The 14,561-nt window shown below is 37.0% G+C and overlaps 1 long non-coding RNA gene across 1 annotated transcript in view; it reads left to right on the forward strand.

Moving 5' to 3' along the window:
• The first annotated feature begins 445 nt into the window (after positions 1–445).
• LOC134156868 (uncharacterized) overlaps positions 446–14,561 on the forward strand; it is an 80,615-nt gene continuing 66,499 nt past the window's right edge. Inside the window, exons 1-2 of the long non-coding RNA XR_009962100.1 lie at positions 446–503; positions 2,225–2,273. This is a non-coding gene — a long non-coding RNA (uncharacterized LOC134156868). The remainder of the gene's footprint in view (positions 504–2,224; positions 2,274–14,561) is intronic.

The following is a 14,561-nucleotide window of genomic DNA, read 5'->3' on the forward strand; positions in this document are numbered from 1 at the left end:
CCCAGGCTAATCCTGCCTACATTGAACGGCAGCTTCAATCAGGCATAGAAATGAAATGAGTTTAATTTCCTGATGTTCATGGGCCAGATGATTAACTCACATCCCCGAGTGAGACTTTCTGGAAAATCAGACCATCTGTCTGTTTTTTCTAATTGTTGGTCTGGCTGAGTGACAGGCAAGAAAAAGGTCTTGTCCTTATTTCTTACATTGTAGCAAAACTGAAAATGGAGATGTTTCCAATTTTCAGCTTAGAATATTAAAGTAACTGTTCAATAACTTGAACTTCTGCCTTCTCTTTTTTCTCCATTATCACTTAGTCACTCGAAGGCAATCATTTCTTCTTGTAGAAGCCATAGTCTTCGTGTCATGACTGACATTGTAAAATTGTTTAGGAAAATACTATTCCTGAACTAAATGGGCAACTTCTGTTTCTTTCGTTCTTTACACAGGCAAATACCTGCTGGCCCGCTCATCTGGCTCTGTACCCTGGAAACCCATGCTTGGTAAAGACAAATCTCATTTCCATTCCTGGGTACATTTCAGCTTTTTACAATTTTTTCCCCAAGAAACATCTCCTTTAGAGATGTTTTGAAATAAGCTGCAACTAGAATGGGGGCCTAGCTGTGTCTTTCAAAAGCTGCAGCCTCTTAAATGAAAATTACTCGTTTATAAATGTTTAGGACTTGAAGTTGACACAAGAAGTGTTTTGTGCATTAGAAGTCTAAACCTATGCAAGCATTTAATGGAAATTTTACCCACTTTCCTGATGATTACATGTGAAAACTCATGTTTTTTAATCTCTGCTGGCACAAAACACCTCTTTAATTAGGATTTTAAGATATGATGCTACACATTTGAGGTTATTAAAAAAAATATCTGGGACATATTGATGAACTGGAAAATTGAGATAGATGATGTAACCTTTAACAAACACATTCCAAAATGTAAAGGGATAGCAAAATAATTGATGCAGTCAAGCTTTTCCAGTATAATGGTCCTTTAACAAGATTTGAGGGCCTAAAATTGACGTAGCTTTAATTAAAGTTCTGCATGCTGATCTACCATGGCATGCATGCATCTCTGTTACTAAGACTGCTCTACCAAAAAGCTGAAGAAATCCACTCTGAAATGTATTAAAAATCAGTATGTTTATTCCAAGTGGGGATATCAGCGTGCAGGCAGTTCCTGCAGTGATTGTGACTGGAATCAGCAAATTAAAGATAGTACCTAAAAAGTCTTGTTTCATTTGTCAGTCTACTGAAGTGATCATTTTACCTGGATGTTTGTTTTTTTTTTTCTTATTTAGAAAGCTCTGATTAATGTGGTATGAAATCCTCTCCTGCTTTACAGTATCTGAAAGCAAATAGTGCTTGTAGTTTGAGTACATTTCTTTATGTAATCTTTCTACCCTACTATCTCATTCCCTAGTTTGCAGAAACATATTTTCTGTTCTCTCCTCTTCCATTTCATGTTTTCTCTGCTATGCCTGTTTTCTTATTCATTATAAATAAATATTTTGCTCTACAGTGATCTAACTTCATTTATATTAGGAATTAATACAGTATACCTCCAGGCTGTCTTCTTACTAGCTGACCAAAAAAGCAGACTGGCTTTAACTCCTAATGAACCATTCCTTTTGGGGGGAAATATAAAGTGCAGTTCTCTGAAATTCCATTAAAGTCTTAGATATCCATTAAAAGTGCAAGTGTAATATGTTTAACTGTGGAATGGAAGACAGAATGGGCATATGAAAAATGAATAAGCACTTACAAAAGTGATTGTGCTCATTTCAAAAACTCTTAAAGGTTGCTCTGGAAGAACTCCAGATGTTGTGACCACAACTTTCTCTTAATTTTCAATTCTGTGGCCTGTCATAGTCATGAACTGGAAATGTGGGTGGTTTTACTTTCGCAATGGCACCATCATAGCCTCAGTATTACATCCCCATAGATTCTTCTGTGTGGTTGTCTTGGCTCCAAGTTTGTCATTTCAGTGTTACCTATAACTTACTTTATGTATGTCTGTATTTTATGCGCTACCCTAATATAAAGATTTAAAGATTACTTTTAGCTAAAAACCCCACAAATCCTGAAACTCCCCTAAATCAATCCCCCAAGAAAACCCTGAATTATCATAACTTCTAATTTTTTCCCTATTTGCAATTATTAGAAAAATTATTCTTATCTCTCTGCATTCATTTCTATTTTTTTTCCCTTTAAAATAGGTACTACAGGTGTGTAATTACTCCAGATGAAACTCTCTAGGATATACTGGTAAAACTTCAGCTTGCCCTTCCATATGGTGACAAATTTGTTCTTTTACAAGTGAAATCTTAGTTTTTTTTTTAAAGTGGAGCTTTTAATATTCTAAGGTATAAATTAAACCTAACCAAACTTTGCTATTCTCTTTCCTAGTCCCTTGCATCTGCTCAGAAAAATTTGATGACTATAAGAGAGGGAAAGAGAAGGGCCTTTGGAATGTTGACTAGCTAGGGGAAAAAGAATTAATTTGCCCAATAAACCTGGTTTTGACAAATTTCTTACCTGAAAATGCAATGAAAAAAAAGGTGTTTTTTTTTTTTTTGTGTTTTGGTTATATTGTTGTTGTTTTAGTTTTTTGGTTGTTTTGTTCATTTTTAAATGTTGAAACATTTAGACCATGAATTTCAAACAGCTTTATTTCTGTCTGTCCTATCAGTGACAAGTTTCTGCAAGTGACTGTGATTTGGCAGTCATTACCTTCATGATATCTACAGGATGTCTAAAATGCAATAAGCAATTCAACATTCATTCATTTAATTTAAGTTGCAAGATGAAATGCTCTATTTGTCAAAATAATGGCTAATCTGTAATGCTAAAGTACAAAAGAAAACTGGAATTTCTAGTCCTGGATTCATCCCATCCTGAAAAAAGAGTTCTCAAATACTTCATATGAATCATGAGCACTAGAGCACCGAGCACATGAATCCCTCTTGGTATGCCCACAACTGAATTTAGATTTCTAAATGTAGGAAAACAATTAAAATGCCTTGCAACATCTTCAGACTACCCCTCCTTTGCTCTAGAGAGGCAGCAATCTGCTGCTGACCCATACAGATAGCGGCTTCTATCCTGGCTGCTCCAAATACCACTTCAGTGCTGTGAGAAGGAAAGGGTTAGGCATTAGGTTGGGAGGCACTTGGTGAAAGGAGTACAGAGGATGAGAGGAGAGAGGGCTGGAGGGAAAGCAGTAAGCAGGCATCAGGTCAGCAGGCACCACCATGTCACAGAGCACGAGTTGGGCAGTGCCCATGTCACAATGTGCAGGTGGGAGGTACACCTCAGTGTGTATAAAAAGGAGTGTGGGGCAGGGTTAGGCGTTAGGGTGGAAGCAGCCGGGTCAAAGAGGACAAGAGAGTGCACCAACAGGCAGGGGCTGGTGGAGGATGTGACGCTCCAAGCCAGCCTTGGCTACAGAGATCCTCAGGGCAGTGAGAAGGACATGCAGCAAGCACGGAGCCCCAGCAGGGAAAGGGTAACTGGAGTACAGAGAGGGAGAGGAGAGGTTAGGGCTTGGGCTCTCATCGTCCACCCTAGAACTGTGGCCATAGACAAGCTACTTCTCCTTTAGGACTACTCGTACCCTGAGTAGCGTGGAATGTTCAAAGTTTATTCAAAGAAAACAATTAGCTTTAATGAATTCACAGCACAGGGATGGAAAATAATAAGATAAGGTTTGGTTCTAATAGTGACATCATGGTTTATTTAATACAGGACCTTGTTATTTCTATGTGACATTTTAATCAAATATGATAAAACTGGAAATGGAAAGGTTTCAAATAATTATGTTTAATTACTTAAGCATCATTTAATCTTCAGTGTTAGTAATTATCATTGTCAGTCCTTTTCTCACATATACTTAGATATATCATATTAATATCAACCTTGATTGCTGTACTTATTGAAAGCTACATTCTAATCTTCTCTTTTAAATATTTTAATTATCTTGGGTAATTTCAGAAGCATCCTTAATCCTTTATACAGTTCCTGGTTATCTTCAGCAAATGCTATGAACAACTATAAACCCTCTAGCTTTATAAATCAATGCAGTATTTCAATCTATTGTGGATGATTTAATGACCAGACACTGGTCGATACATTGATGTGTATGTATTAATCTTTCATACATACTGTCTTTTGAGTGAGGAGTAAAGTTTTTAAACCCAACTAGTTCAATGTGGAAGACTTCAAGGGGTTTTAATTTCCTTTTAAAAGTTGGCTTTATGATAAACTTATAATAAATACTGCCATTTATCTGTAATTCAGGTAATAATTAGATCTGCTCACTATTTATAAAAGAAAAACGTAAGGACTGGCACTCTCTGGTTACTTCTGCACTGCAGCTGCTGAGGCAGTGCTATCTTGAACAGCTTGAAATGGGTATTGGAAGCCAGCAAGATGCTGGAGGCATGGTGGTTTGTTTGGGTTGCTATAATCTGTTAAGAAGCGTGATAAATTAGTCCCTGTGGAGTTTCGTGCGATCGCAGTTTGACTGCTTATGGAAACTGAGCCTAGTGCATTTTAAGTTATCTTGGCTGGCAAAGTGCAGCGATAATGTATCTCATTAATTCTAAGCCTGGAATAATTCCTCAAAAATTAGCAGAGCTATTTAGGTATGAAGATAAAATGACTAATGGCAGTGAGGAACCCATTCAGTTTTGCTCAGTTTCATAGGGAAGATTGTTGAAAAAACTCTCTGGCAGCACAGCTGAGCACCATCTTTAAAATAGAAGCTATGTCTGGGTCATGACACTTCCTACATCCTCTGGCTTTGATCCCACTCTAAGCCCTACATCTGGTGTGTAGCATGGCATCAAGTCTATGAGGCCTTCAGAAAGGGGCCTCAGTGGCCCTGGGTAGCGCAGATGCAAAACTAAATACTGATTTCAGTAATACTGATACAAAGCATTATTATGATGGCATAGGGACACCACTTATTATGGTTTAAAGTTCTGCCTACTGAGAAACAAAACTTAATTTTATACTTTTCCAACATGGAAAGAAACTGAGTGCAAGCAGGAACTAGTCATTATAGTGGGTTGATATACACAGGAGTGCAGTCATTTTTTAATCTTATTCTGGATTGCACATGCAAGAAACGTTGCCATGTTCCCATCCAGTTTTGAAGTTTTAAGACTTATTATTTTAGGTCAAAAGAAAACAGCACAGCGGCAGCTTAACTCCTGTTGATTCAAAGTGAATTCCAGTACTAGATAAAACTAGAGTTTGCGCCTGAAGCTTTATTTGTTATTCAACAACAAGTTCCTTACGCATACATGTAAGCCATATTTAACCATGTTATCTCGGGTAATATATTCATTTGTCATTGATGATGCATTAAACAGCCAACAGCTGTGATCAGTAAAGGTGATAGAACTAATAGGAAATTTAAAGTCCTGGCTATGTCTCTGCAGATAGTAAAATAGAAATAATAATGATGTCAATAATAACAATGACAATAAAAATAAATACTGGCTTTCATTTATGACATAGTGAAAGTTTGTAAAAACTGTGGCTGTTGGTGGAAAATTAGACCCAAAGTTATCAGTGTTAATGTCAGTTATTTCTCACTACAATGAAAAAGAACACTGACAGACTACCGATGTCAACGGCATGACCTTCTGTTAAAATAGAATCCACATAACTTGTATTCTCATTGCAGTGAGCAAACCTGAAAGTTTCCTCAGAACCTTCCAGAACCCAACCTGTTTCACTGCACTGACTGCTTCTTATTTTGACTTGTTCTGTCTGCAGTGCAGACATGAAGTGTTTTCTGATCAGCAGTCATCTCCACTCCATGGAGAATAATCAGTCTGACGTTTTCACACAGATCTGATTTTGTTTGAATTTTTTGCAAACCTTTATTCATATATTACATAGTTCTAGGTAATTTTAAAATTGTTAGAAAGAATACCCAAGTTTTCACAGAACCCTCTCCCTCGAGCCAGATGTGGTCCATTTACCATACTGATGTCCAGTAACAATAATGAAGTGGCATTTTGAGGGGTAAGAAAAAAGTAAGGGCAGAAATCTGAGCTTATCAAACAGAACTTTGGAGACAGCATAATTTCTTCCAATATGGATCTCATACCTGATGGCTTTCTGTGTGCTGAGCATGCTGTGGATCTGTTTTTGTCTTTCAAGGCAGTAATAGTTCAGTGTAAGATATTCACCACCCTGTTTTTCTTCAGCTCTAGTGTTAAAATTTCATCCTGAAGTCTCTGTAAGAAAAGATAAATTTGGGTATTTTGGACTTCCTGTGAGTATAAATATGTCTTGATCACATTTGTTTATGAAGTACTTTCACCACTCCTATGCCTTTCTTTTTACACTGACTTCTTTACATATGTTAATGTATTCTTTGTTTTGTGTATCCCTTTTCTGATTCTGAGTCTTATATCATGGTGCCACAGTAGTATGTCTTCGTATCTGCATATTAAGTTAATAAGTATTGTTGTATAGCTTTTTGCTAGATACCTGATTACCAGTATATATTTTTTTAATGAAGGTTGGAAGCATTACAAATATAATTTGGATTAGTAACATCTATTAAAAGTATAACACTACCCAAAGTGTATATGGATATTAGAGTCCATATAAATATGCATTCATATTAATCCTCAGCACCTTAGAATCAGTCTTTTCAACAAGTCAGAAGACAAAAGGTTGCAAGTTATAAATTCCCAACTAATGAGAATAATCAGGTTTGATTGTACTCTTATAAAAATAGTTCACATTCAAGTAAGTAATAAAACATTTTACGAATTTTTTTGTTAGCTGAGATAATGGACAAAAGCAACTACATTTTTGGGGTAGATTGCCATATAAATAGTACATATTCATAGAGTGACCTTCTTTATTTATTAGAATAGAAAATGATGGCATGAGTAAATTTAAAAGAAGAAAAGAACCTTTGTTAAGATGAATTAAGGTTGAGGAAATATACTACTAACTTTTTGGGAAAACACTGCAGAAGACCACTGCACGTAATAATCTAAAAGCCAAGAAGTCTAAAGTTAAAATATTTTTTATAGGCTAAAGAATGAAATTTTATAGCACATTAAAATACTCAAACCTAAAATAAGATTGTAAACAACATATTGGCAATAATGTTAAATACAGGAGAGATCAATGAAAGGGAAGTTCTCCAGCCACATGGCACTGGTGAAGAGCAGTCCAAATCTTGTCAGTGGCCACAGTTTGCTGGCTGCTTACATGGGTTGGAGGTGTCAGAGCCTCCTATTATGTGGGAATACCTGAAGCTAACAAGGTAGGGTTCTAAGCAGGAAATGATAACAAAAGTTTGGGAATTGATCTGGATGAACTCAAAAGGGTCCTGCACAATCTAGACGATTCAATGGTTGAAGACTTCAGGGTCTGGGATTTTTTCAGTGAATTTATGCATAGTAATGAGAGCTACTACAGTGGCCATACTAGCTACACAGACCTGTCAGTGTATCCTCCTCTGTAAACCTGAGCAGCAGTGAGTTCAGTTCCTTACCCACGAGCTGTAGCAGATCTTACATCCATTCTGGTTTTCTGAGAAGGTCTTCAGCTCCTCACCATCTCCCCATCTTCTTGCTATTCCACGCTTGTTCTGTTTGAACCAGCACTAAATCCCCTGGGGCAGGAGGTGTGGGCAGGTTAAGCCTGCCTTCCACTCTGCTTCCTAGCAGCTTTGCCAGTTTAGTACTTGATTTCAGAAAAATATCACCATAAAAGGGTGCAGTCATTCAACAGAGGAGGAATAATAGACAGTAATTTCCTTGGAGCTGCTTTTCATGTTAGAGCCGTGAAAATTCATTGGCATGATGGTGGTTCAGGTTTCCACTAGATGAGAATGGTAATAGCAGCAGCAAAATAAGTTATCCCTCTCTTGACCTCTGTGTGTATTTTTAAACAAAGGGGAAAGAAATAACATAAACATCCTGAAATGGTCCTTACTTCTGAAGACGGCTGAGTTTAGAATACTTAGATGGTTTCCATCTCTTCCCAGCATGTATTATGATCAGCAAATCCAGAATTAATATTAGATCAGAGAAAACAAATGCCTGATGAAATCTTACTATCTCTTCCACAACTGGGTTTTATTTTGTTCTTGTCTTCTGTCTAGTTGTTGGGCTGTCTCTAGGCTGTCTTCCTAGAGACTGGAAGTCTCTAGGATTAAACATATCTTTACCATGCAGGGAAAGGAAAGATTAAATAAATATATATATATATATATATATATATATACACCACCACCACCCCCCCCCCCCCCACCCAGGAGATTCATTCCTGTACCATAAGTCCTTGTCAATTCCAGTCATGTCCATTTTAGAATTGCAAGGGCTGTCACTCCATGCTGTAGCCTGGCATTTAAAAACTTCTAGCTTGCCTCTAGATATCTCCCACTCTGTTTGACTTATTCAGCTTTCTTTCCTTCACAATAACACATGGCTCTGAGGAACTCATTCTTTTCCACCCTATATTCAACTTAAGCCATTTAAGCTCTGGTTTCTGTGAAATTTGCTGCATGTTTTTCTCTGTGATGCATTATTTTCACATCTGAGGATTTTTACATCTAAATAATACTGAAAATCTTGAAACATGTTAGTAAAAAACAGTAGGATTCTTTCAGTTTTCCCTGCAATGTCATATTAAATGGGAAGCGTTGTTGTACAGCATGCTAATGGGGATGAATTCTCCAGTAAAAGATGCATTTAAAAAATTATCAGTATGTATGTATGGAGTACGGTATGGAGTAGTTTTCTTTTATATTTTAAATCAAAATGGAAATGGAGCATGGTCGAAACTGGCTGAATTTGGAGGCTCTCTGCTCAGTAATAACAATTTAAAAACAAATTTAAGAGTAGGACAATATGGAAGATGCAAAAATGGAACATCTGTAGTCCTCTGGGAAAAAATGAGGAACGGGCAAGAACCATAAGAATGAGAAGATAAGCAAATACAGTGTGTGCTGCTGTTAGGATCCTTTGATGAACTTTTCCTTTTCTGACTTGTGATGCAAGGGCTGACTTGCATAAAAATTTTTCTGGATTTTCTTCAGTGGCTTTTCCTTACCCTTTGGAGATTAAATGCTTTTGGGTTATAGTTTAGACAAATATCTACACCTGTTTTGCAAGGGCCCTTCAAAGATTGCAGCAGCTACAGTGATGAACAACCAAGGGGGGAAGCAGGAGGTAATATAAATGGTATGAGTTGAGCAGATTAGGACATAAAGAGAGTGGATTTTTTATGGAACTTGGGCTCCTCTGGTTAACTTCTTAGGGCAAGAACTGATTTGATCACCCTCATCTCCCAGGAGAGCAGAGTTTAGGATGGATAACAAGCAACCTTATCATGGACAGCCAATTGAAATATGTAATTTAGTAAAAGCTGCTTACACATCTTTAGTATTCCATGAATAGAGAATCTTTTCCAGAGGATAATTCAAAACAAGAACTTTATTTTTTTCCCCCCTTTTCTGTCTCATATATAAGGAATCTATAAAGACTCCCAGAGCCTGAAATTAGGTAGCACGGAGAATTCGTCTAATCTCAGCATAGCTATCGGCACTTTGCTTTTCTGAGCCATCTCTATGAGTTTTAATGCCATTTTATTATTGTGAACATACAGGAAATCATAGGATTGCTAAACAAAAATTGCAGTTACCAAGTCTCATATGGCTTGTTGAGCTTACCAGGGTTTAATAGATCATAAAGAATAAAGATGATTTACTAGCCAAGCAATTAAGAAGTATATTCTACTAGATGACAGCAGAACTGTGCTCTGTAGATGCAGAGCCTGTTGTATCCTTATGGAGCCTGTTGTATCCTTATGGACTAGACTTACAGTTCTGTGTGAAGTGAAATTAAATAATTTAAAGCTGTTGGGCTACTCATCAGATTACCATAAATAGCTGCTGTATACATTTATACACCATTCCCATCTGATCAAGAGGAAATAAAGTTCCTCCTTTGATCACATGAGGAGAGGTGCTTTCCCAGGAGGTCTCATTAGGCTGGATCTTTTCAGCTTTAGTCTCATACTGCTTTAGCAGGTCTTTTCGTGGCTGTAGGAATGGCAGTGATGATACAGCAAATCAGAGGAGATTTCAGCAATGTTGTGCCTACTTAATTAATCATGGTTGGTGTTCTGGAACTGCATAGCTGTTAGGGTAATAAGAATAAGCACAAAGTTTCTGTGTAGAAAATGCCCATCCACAAATATCTCAGGATGTCCAATGCAATATAATTAGACTTTGAAAAGGCTATAAATAATGTCATAGTTGAGCCACAGGGGAAGCGAACAGGAACAAAATGAAGCCATAATATAATGATATTTTTTGCCATCAACTCCAAATTTTTTACATGAAATAATACCTTTTTAAAAGAGTTATGTTAACCAAAGAGAACACCAGACATGTATGATTACTTAAATTACTTGTATGGCATTAATGCCTGGAAAGCCCATCTAAGACAGGTGCTGTGCTCTGCCAGGCTGTATAAACAAAATGTAAGAAATTATGTGTTTTTTTGCAGTTCCCAGTTTTTTTCAAGATTTCATCAAGAATTTATATTATTCGATAAAGACAACAGGTCTGTTAAAGTTTAAAAGCTAGTAGTTAAAAAAGGAGGATCTGAAGGCAGAGACCAGAAACCTCATTCATTCATAAGTATTGAGCCTGTCTGAACAAGATTTCTGGCTTTCTGTAATTGGGGCAGTGTTTCTTTTGCACACAGCTGGTAAGCTACCAAAAGTGATTTGAATCAGTTAGTCTGCCTTTCGGTATGACATATTTGAATTTCATGTGTTAGTTTCTGAACCAATGCCAATCTGTGGTTTATTTGAACTAAATCACTATTCCCTCATCTTCCTTTGTAGGCTCTTGAATAGTATCCAGGCTAGTTGCTGACTCTCAAGTAGGAATTTAGGCTATGGCAGTAAGAGTTTAAAATGAACTACAAAGCTTAGGTTTGAGCTCAAAAAAGTACACTGATTTGTAGATTTTCCTTTACATTTTTTTCAGTTGCTTACTGGAGTGCTAGTTAAAGAGGTAAAGTCTTTTTATGTCTTTTTCCAAGATTTTGTGTGCAGACATACTTAAGTACAGATGCTCATGCACACATGGTGTGGATTTTTGTGTTTAGTGGGTAAGATCACTTGGTGGATCACATTTAGTGGGTCAGCACAGGAGAACTGCAGTGGGCAGAGGGGAAGGCGAAGGCACTTACCCTTCATTGTGAGTGTGGCTCCCCGGCCTGAAGCTGCACAAAATTTTATGAGCTGTGCAAACCCTTGCACACCAAATAACTTTTCCTTTTTCTGTTTATCCACAGTATGAGAGTTCAAGCATGAAATACACTGTTCAAGCATGGTTTGGTGTCACTTAAGTTTTCACTCTACAAGGCAGAGGAAACTCAGTCATCCTGTTTAGCTGTTGAGGATGCTTTGCAGAAGTGTGACTAGGGAGCATGACTAATTTACTTTTCATAATGAGCAAAAGTAAAAGAAACCTGGTGGTATCATCTCTTGGTATTTGAAAGTCAAAATGTATTCTAATTTTGTTTATTGCATTTCTTCATATCACAGGAGGATAATGTCTGCTTAAACAGCTGTCCTTCAGAGCAGTTTTAAGACCTCCCTCATCTTGCTAAAATACATAAGTGTATACAAGAACAATGTATAGGCAAAGCTCTTGTGCTCCAAGTGAAGCAAGAAGTGAAAATAGGTTAAAATAGATTCCTCTCAAGCAATAGGACCAATATTCTTGTGATTTGTCCTCTTTCCTTGCCCGCTCAGCCCCAGCTAACTTTTGTTCTTGACCATTGTCTTATAGCAGGAAGAGCTGAAGTGCTGTTATGCATGTAGGTTATACAGTGTACAGGTGCTGACCTGCAAAGACAAATGGTGGTTACTTGCTTACAAGGCTCTCAGATGGTATCCCTAGACTCAGTCAGGCAGTGCTGACATGATGTTTTGAGCTGAAACTTCTTACTGTGTCCACAGAAACAATTAAGAAGTAATATTCAGGGATAAAAACAGAGGCTCCTCTTGTGGGTCAGTAATTGCCCAAAAGAGATAAATGTGTTTAATTTTGTGCCTGAAGCATAAGACAATGATATGCTATTAAATACAATTTCTCCCCTTGCACCAAATTAATAGAAAGAAATCCCTTTAAAATTGGAAGAAAAGGCTACATGGCTTAAAGAACTTTTAATTTTAATTAGGTATATCTGTGTCCCAAATTAAGGGACTGCTTTTTGTTCGATACCTGTACTGACTGAGGATGACATCTTACAGACTGTGTCTCAATTGATTCCATTACATTGTGCTGGCTAGCCTGATGTTTCTTGCTGATTGGTGCCATTTGAAGCATCAATAAGAGTGATTAGAGTCCAGATTTTCAGAAGTTCTCAGCATCTTGCAGGTTTTTATTGTTCCTCTGAGCGCATTTGAAAGCCTGGTCTCAGTATGTGATCCTGGCAGCTTTCTTTCTGTACCTCTACTAGTGGGGCTGTGAAGGCCTAAGGAGCAAAAATGCTTTCTTTTGGTTTTGTTTTTTTTTTGGTCAGGATTGGAATGAATAATGGTGTTGTGGGAGAATCTCTCCTCTCTGCTTCTAAGATGATGCCAGTGTAAGACTGTCTTGCTTTCAGAGAAGACAGACCTTCAGGTTATATTTGCATTGTAAGGCACTGAGAATATTTGTCAGAATATATTTGACAAGAGCAAACTGCTGCTGAGCGAAAGGAAAGGCCATTTAGGATATGGCAGATAGGTAAACTGAAGACTGAGCAAGTGTCTCCAGATGAGAGTTAATATTAGCTAAGGATCTAATGCTGTGAAAGACTAGAAAAATTCAACACTCAGAGCAAAAGTTAACACTTTAATTCAGTGATATCTGTATTCAGACATCATCTGATCTTTAGGTAACAGAATAGTTCCAGAAATTAAACTACTAGAGAGAGCAGAAGCCATGGTGGAAAAGCATGAAATGTTAAGGCATACGGTTGGAAGCGTGGTTATATTTCATCAAGCATTGAACCGGCTGCAATAATGAGAAAGGGTGAACTAACTGAAATCTTGCAAGAGACATGTATATATGCATTCTGTCATGTATATATTGTATATACATATATGTAAAAGGTACATCTTGTATAGATACGTATTCTGTCACCTTTAAGGGTGACAGACAATATACTGCAAATATGGCTGCTAAGTTTCAATACAGTATTTCTTTCTGTAAAATAGAAACTGCCCTTCCTAAGAATAGAAATTATGATCTAGAGCGTGATTATTGCTTTGCCTCAAGATATCAGTGTTAGTGGATTTATTAATTACAAGTAAAACCATATAGCCTTTTTCATTTACACAGAATAATAAAAGATTTATTTCATTTTTACTACAGTAAGGAGCAACTCATGGAACAAGTCATGTAACTCCAGATACGATGTATTCTTTATTAACTTATCAACAGGATTATTTATATTTTATGTTATTTTATTAACAGGATTAAAACTGCTTTTGCTTTTTGTTTTCCCCAGAACTCAAGGTGAAAACTAGCTTCAATTAATGGGCAGGACTGTGTACATAGAGAGCCCTGGAGCAGTGCTTGGAAGACATGTGAGTTGCTAGGTGCTATTTAACACCTTTAATCTCAGTTACTCCCCTTCTAAAACTGCAGGATAGGGGTCAGGCATTTATCCTTCATTAGGCATTATCATTAATGCCTAATAGCATGTTAAGTCTTATTTCCTAAGTTTCAGGGCCTTGTACCTCAAAGTTTGTCTAAGAAAAGTGTGCTATCAACCTTCATTCTTTATTAATTCGGAAAGGAAAAAAAATGCCTTTCAGAAATACCAAGTAGCTTCTAATAACCACGCATTGATAATGGCTAAATAAGTTTGAAAATAACCAAGTAAAAATGGTCCTTAAAAGGCTATTCTAAAGAATGGAATTATGTTCTTGTTCAAAATAGGTGCTCAAATATGCTTGTGTTTCTTCTGCAGAGAGAGGATTAAGAGGAAACTGTCATGATAGTTGCGACTAACTGAGCAAAGTATTTGATTCTGTGACCAGCTCCTTGCATGACCATGATTTTAATGTCACTGTCTGAAGTCTAATATATGAACAGAGTATCCTTGCAAAAGCTTTGGCTGATGCAGTTAGAATCTGTTGTGATGAACTCTTAAGAATTTGTAACACTGGTCATCATGCCTCTCCATCAGTGAGGTGTTCTAAGATTTTATTCCCGTTTGATACCAGGTTTTGGCTAATGTGAAAAGAAAAATGAATGCTTTTTCATCTCATGCTCTTGAGGCATTTCCCGTCTATGATTCCCGCTGTCATGATTTGGCTGATGTTAGATTATCGGTTTTCTCCACTGTATTTGTCTCAGTGTATTTCTGAGAAAAAGAAAATGGTCTTAAGGGTAAACAACTAAGAAATATCACTACACTTATAGTTTAGAGAAATGTTCTCAAGACAACTGGGGAATGGGAGATAAAAATATATATATTTTTAAGGTTATTATGAGAA

The sequence above is a fragment of the Pezoporus occidentalis genome, unplaced genomic scaffold (genome assembly GCF_034315485.1).
Source record: "Pezoporus occidentalis ecotype Australia unplaced genomic scaffold, CSIRO_AGI_Poc_V1 ctg91, whole genome shotgun sequence".
NCBI classification, from domain to species: domain Eukaryota; kingdom Metazoa; phylum Chordata; class Aves; order Psittaciformes; family Psittacidae; genus Pezoporus; species Pezoporus occidentalis.